Here is a 6,740-nt window from a genome sequence, read left to right on the forward strand (position 1 = left end):
ACAAGAAACACACATAACAGAAACAGAATGTTCATATCAAGGGTGTACCTTTTTTGTTTCCTGGCAGTAACAGAGTGGAGCAGGACTAGACTAGGAGGCATGGGTGGGTGGGTGGGTGGGTGTGAGGGCGTGTGGGATGTTAGAGTGATGTGTTTGAGCAGTCCCAATCGTTTAGACATTTTGACCGAGAGTGTGCATCGGCGTCGTGGGTAAATCACAAAGTGAAAGCATTAAATTGAGTTTTAAATCACTTTGTTTTGTTTGGTCGCGAACAATTTAGCATTGATCCATCGAAGATCTTGACAATATATATATATATATATATATTATTTCCTGATACTGCCAATCATAAATAACAACCACCTCCACCCCATCCCCAGCCCAAGAAAGAGAAGGGGGAAAAAAAAGACTTTAACCTGCAAAAATCTTTGGCTTTTTCACCGCGCAAACTTTCAGTCTGCTAATGGAAAGGCTTTATTCGGGCAACTGAAGCAACAAGGGTTTGTTTTTAGCACATCCGTACGTGGGAAAGACGTGCATTCAGCATTATCACATGATGAACTATTTAAAAAGAAATCGAAGGGGAAATTCTATAGATAGAAAGATAGACAAATAGATCAATAGATAGATAGACAGACAGACAGATAGATAGATTGACAGATTGATTGATTGATTGATAGAAAGACAGACAGACAGACACATAGATAAGATAGACTGAGAAATTGACAGACAGACTGACTGACTGACATATAGACAGATAGATAGATAGATAGATAGATAGACAGACAGACAGATAGATAGATAGATAGACATATATACCTGATTACAACCAGGACTGTAGGGACCACAGAAGTCTGAGAGAGAAGATCAGGCCAGCACCCCCCCCCCCCCCCCCCCCCCCGGCCCCCCTCACCCCCACCCCATTTTAGCTGTAAGTAAGAGGATTAGATTTGCAAATGTTGCCAGGTTATACTTTTGGAGTTAAAAGACATTTGTGTTTTCTCAACTTTTATGTGACATTGTCGTGTATTTGGAAATGTTTGTTCTGGGCGTGAAAAGATTATTATTTTTGCAGTAAGCCTCCATACTCCAATAGGAGTGAAAGGATAATTAAAACTTGAAACTCGAAGCGTATATGGATCGGTCCACACGCTTTGACACCTGCTTGAAACTTGGAATGGACACTGAAAATCCACAGCCCTAGGGACTGGACAGGCCGCACGGCCCTATGGACACTGTCCACAAGACCCTCCTCCATTTCATCCCCCGGGGCTAATGTCTCTCGAGTGTCACCAGGGAATGGGGGGGGAGGGGGAGAAGAAGAAGACTTGAGTGTAGTATCTTACCATAGTAAGACAAAGATTTCATGGGGTTCTTTTTTGTTTGTTTGTTTTGTTTTGTTTTGTTTTTTGTTTGTTTGTTTCTCTGTTTTTTGTTGATGTTTTTGTTGTTGTTGTTGTTGCTTTGTTTATGTTTTTTGTTGTTTGTTTGTTTGTTGTTGGTTTTTTTGTTTGTTTGTTGTTGTTGTTTTTTTGTGTGTGTTTTTTGTTTTTTTTGTTTTGTTTTTTTTTTTGGGGGGGGGGGGGTAAAAAAAAGGGAGGGGGAGATACCCAATTTGATGAAAGGGTCACACGAAGGCAGATTCCAACAACAACAAAAGAAGTGGAAAATCTCTGACCATAGTTACTGATGAGTCAGGAGAGAGACAAAGAGATGTAAAGAGAGAGAGAGAGATAGAGACTAAGAGAGAGAGAGGGAGGGAGAGGGGGAGGGATGAGAAGAGAGAGAGAGAGATGGGACGAGAGAGAAAGACAGAGGGGGGAGGGGGGGGGGTATAGAGAAAACAAGGGAGACACACAGAGAGACACAAAACACAGAGACACAGAGAGAGAGAGAGAGAGAGGGGGAAGAGAACGTGACGTGAAAAAAGAAACTTGTTTTGTCTGATGCTATGTTGCTGGGTCAAAAGTACACTTGCCTTTTTTTTTTTTCTTTTTTTTTTAATGGTCATTTCTACTGGTAATATCCCCACCCCCCCACCGCCACGCCCACCCCTAATTTTATGGTTTTAGAAAGCCATTTCAGTGTTGCTTTTCCCCCTTCGTCCCTCCCTCTTCCCCAACTATCCAACTCTCCCATTCCCATGATTTTAAATGTACAAACTATGGATGTACATATAGTTGTGTTTGATTTCTTTTTTTCTTTTTTTTTAAACTGTAAAAAGATAAATGAGATAAAATAAGATAAATGTATGCATCCATCTCATTGATTATGGTTAGTGTCATAAAAATCAGCCATCGCCTGTATATATTATTTCATTTTTTTGTCTTTAAAGTAACACTTTATTAAGCACAGTCTTATTACATTTTGAAACATTTAATTTCCGCCATATTTCAAAGTAAGAATGATGAATTAATGAATAATTAAATCACATGCACACACACATGCACGCATGTATGCACACATGCACACACACACACACACACACACACACACACACACATTTAACACATTTAGATTTCTGTTTATGCAGAATGTAAGTACTGTAAGTAAAAACAATAGACTATGTTACAGTAAACACTTCAGAACAAAGAAATATGCTCAAGACACAAAATGCTAAAAATGATATGCAAGTTTTTTTGGCTTTTTTTTTCTTTTTCTTTTCTTTTTTTTTTTTTCTTTTTCAAAATGGCATCGAAATATCATGCTTTGATAATATATATATATATATATATATATATAAAGATGCAGTAAACTGATTCTAATGATCATAAATTATGGAAATCGTCTGGGTTTTTTTATTTTAATAGAATCAACAAATGATAACGGGTTATGATTTACACTTTTTTCACTTTTGTTGGTGAAGTTATTAATCGATGTATCTCCTTTTTTTGTGATTGCAAACCAACCCTTTTGAATATTTTCAGTGCATTGATTGATGTTGATGGCAGTCATGTATGATTTTAGAAATGTTGACACACTGATTTATGATTATCATTATCACTACTATTTGTAGTTGTTGTTTCAGCAATACCGTTATTATCATTATGTAAACAGTTTTCTTTTCTTCTTCTTTTTTTAACTATCAATCATGGTAGTTGTTTCAGCAATACCATTATCATTATCATGTCAGCAGGTTCTTTTAAACTATCAGTCATAATATTTCATTTATTTATGAATGTTAACGTCATTGTATACACTTCCATGAGTGTACGCTTCAAAAGCTTGATATTCTCAACTGATACCTGACAGTAAAAGAAAACTGTTTGAAAGAGACTTGGAGGGGGCTGGGGGATAGGGGGGGAGTGGGGGGGGGGGGGTATGGGGGGGCCAGGCAGTGTTAGAAAGGGGAAGCTGTCAGATGGACAGAAGAAACAAGAAAATGAGAGAAATAATCAAGTGTGCATGGACATATAAATGCGGTTAGAAACTGCACACACACACACACACACACACACACACACACACAGAGCATTTGATAGTCATGCATCCTCAGCATCGGAAGCTAACAGAGTAAAATCCTGTCAGTCATTCACATAGACAGCCAAGAGGACAAAGATTTGATACAGGTTTCAGAAGAAAAAAAAAGCACACAGAAAAAAACAACAACAGCCAGTCTTTCTTAATTACGACTTGACAATAATAATATACAATAATGAATATAATATTATAAAAAATAAAATAAAATAGATAAAACAGTTAACTGATTGATTTTACTTCAGGACCAAGTCCAGAATCCTCTTCCCTTGATAGATTATATACAGATTGCAATTTACAGGTTCTTTACAGATGAGGGTTGTGGCTTATAACATTTCGACTCTTTTGTCACTCATCTTGTAACATCTTAACTATTGTGTAGCTCATTTCATAAGATCTTCATTCATTCGTAACTCTTTTTTTTTTTAACATTTAACCTTGTTCATAACTCATTTGGTAACATTTACTTCACTTGCACACTGATTTTGTGTGACATTTTAACTCATTCCGGCCTAAGTTTTTTGTTTTGTTTTGTTTGGTTTGGTTTTGGGGTTGTTTTTTTTAAGCACTGCTATCAAATTGTTGTGCAGTGTGTTTAGCATTTTACAGCGAACTAAGCCTACCTACTCTCCTGTTTAGCAGGTCATTCATTTTCCTGTCAGACCTGTCAGAAAGCTGGACAGAAGATTAACTGAGCTTTTTTCCTTTTTTCTTTCTTTTTTCAAGCTCAAGTTCCTGCAATTTTTTCCATACAAGAAATTCATTTTCCCCGTCAGATGTGTACAGTCTTAGGAATATGGCCTGGATTGTGCGAGCGATTTTTAGCAGTGTTAAGTTTGCTTAGTGTTAAGAATGTTCCTAAGTCTGGAATTAGCGCAGCAGACTTAATTAAGAACATTCTTTAAATGCTGTGCAAACTTTGCACTGTGTGAAATCTCTCCTGTAATCTCAGCCCAGGAGGCTATTCCTGTGGTGAGGTGGACTTTGTGGGAAAAGGACAAGATATATTTTATACACCGTTTTTGCTCATCATCTTTACTACTGCGCTCGATCCCATCTGTTGTGAGAGAATGTACATAATTTATTATACAATGTGTGTTTTGTTGTTGTTGTTTTTTTCCACCTCATCCTCCCAAGAATGTTGATACTTAAATCTTCCCTGATGTTGTGAGTAATAGCATTGTTCTATATGATTCAATGAATGAAAAAAACAACAACAAAAAAACTTACCCTCAGAAAGGGAATTCTTAGTCCTCTTTCCATATAGTGAAGTTGTTTGAAATGCATACTTAATTATGTCACTGTAATTAAAACCTTATTTTCCTTCTTTCTTTTTTTAAACCCCATATCACAACAAAAACCACGAAGTTTGTATCAGGTGCGTGGGATAAGATCGTTCCTCTATCTTCACCGCAAATTAAATCGAGGACTAGGTGGTAATCTGTTCAGACACATTTCAAGGCCTTAAGTGTACGGGCTAATCTCTTCAGGCACATTTCAAGGCCTTAAGTGTAAGGCGGGGCTAGTCTTTTCAGGCACATTTCAAGGCCTTAAGTGTACGGGCTAATCTCTTCAGGCACATTTCAAGGCCTTAAGTGTAAGGCGGGGCTAGTCTTTTCAGGCACATTTCAAGGCCTTAAGTGTAAGGGCTAATCTCTTCAGGCACATTTCAAGGCCGTGTAAGGCGGGGCTAGTCTTTTCAGGCACATTTCAAGGCCTAAATTGTTAGGGTCCTTAAGTGTAAGGGTGCTAGTCTTTTCAGACACATTTCAAGGCCTAAAGTGTTAGGATCCTTAAGTGTAAGGGTGCTAGTCTTTTCAGGCACATTTCAAGGCCTAAAGTGTTAGGGTCCTTAAGTGTAAGGGTGCTAGTCTTTTCAGGCACATTTCAAGGCCTAAAGTGTTAGGGTCCTTAAGCGTAAGGGTGCTAGTCTTTTCAGGCACATTTCAAGGCCTAAAGTGTAAGGGTGCTAATCTTTTCAGGCACATTTCAAGGCTGAAAGTGTAAGGGTGCTATTCTCTTCAGGCACACTTCAAGGCCTTAAGAGTAAGGGTGCTCATCTTTTCTCGCATACTTCAAGGCATAAAATGTAACACACTTTTTTTCTGTAAAAAACAACAACGAAAGAATCGGTGACAAGAATGATGTTGCTGATAGCTTTCATTCCTAAGAAAGTCATTCTTGATATATATTTTAAACATACAAGCAGAGAGAGAGAGAAAAAAAAAAGTAGTTATTGACTGTGATGGTCTGATTTCCCAAAGTCAAGCTCTCTGACTTTCACTCAAAAGAAATATGAAAGATAGTGATAGCATATATACAATAATGACAATAAATGAAGATTAAAAAAAAGATTCCTCCATGCACTTGGTATTTTGTAACTGAGCAGTACAATGATGCTAATCCGATGGACAAGGTTGGTGGTGGTGTTGTTTTTTTTTGTTGCTGTTTTTTGTTGTTGCCTCCCCTGCCCCCCACCCCCCACAACCTTTCCTGTCCATTACATCCTAGCAAACATGAAGGAGTTCTACTTAAACAGCCTGTCTATATTCTAACTCCACTGGGCCAAATTCAGCCCCAGTGGTTATTTCAAGCCAGCACAGAATGTCCCCAGTATATGTTACAAGAGGAGGGGGTGGGGGTGGGAGTAGGCAACGGGTTATAAACTTACTGGGGTGGGGTGGGAGGTTGGGGGGGGGGGCAATACTGACCAGTAAAGGTTTACTCAGGGGGGGTCATTCCAGGAGAGTCTAAATATACCGTGGGGTTAAATCAAAGGGGGTATTGAACAGAGTGCTACAGTGGGGTCAGCTCAAAGAGATCACAGGAAGATGTAATCTAAAATAATAATATCTCCAAGGCTTCCACAAATGCTGTAAACTTCATTATTATCATATCAATTAAACAGAGATGTAATGAAGGTTACACTTTTGAAATGAAGTATATGTACCCGTTTTTGTTCTTTTTTTAATTTTGTGTTTTGTATACCTGTACATAAGAAATCTTTATTTCCTTTTATATATATATATATAAAATTTTTATTCGTGTGTGCGTGCACCGATTAATATCCAATGTATACTACAGTTTATGTTCACATGTTTTATCTATAATCGGATACATGAATTCCTATATGTGATTTTTCCGCCCCTGGTTCTTACAAACACTTTCTTTTTATTTTCCATCTTTTTCTCTTTTTTTTTTTTTTTTTTTACATCTTTTTTATTGAAACTGGTTTGTGGTCAATGTTTTGTGATTTTGTACAC

This window comes from Babylonia areolata, chromosome 11 (assembly GCF_041734735.1).
Source record: "Babylonia areolata isolate BAREFJ2019XMU chromosome 11, ASM4173473v1, whole genome shotgun sequence".
Lineage (NCBI taxonomy): Eukaryota > Metazoa > Mollusca > Gastropoda > Neogastropoda > Buccinidae > Babylonia > Babylonia areolata.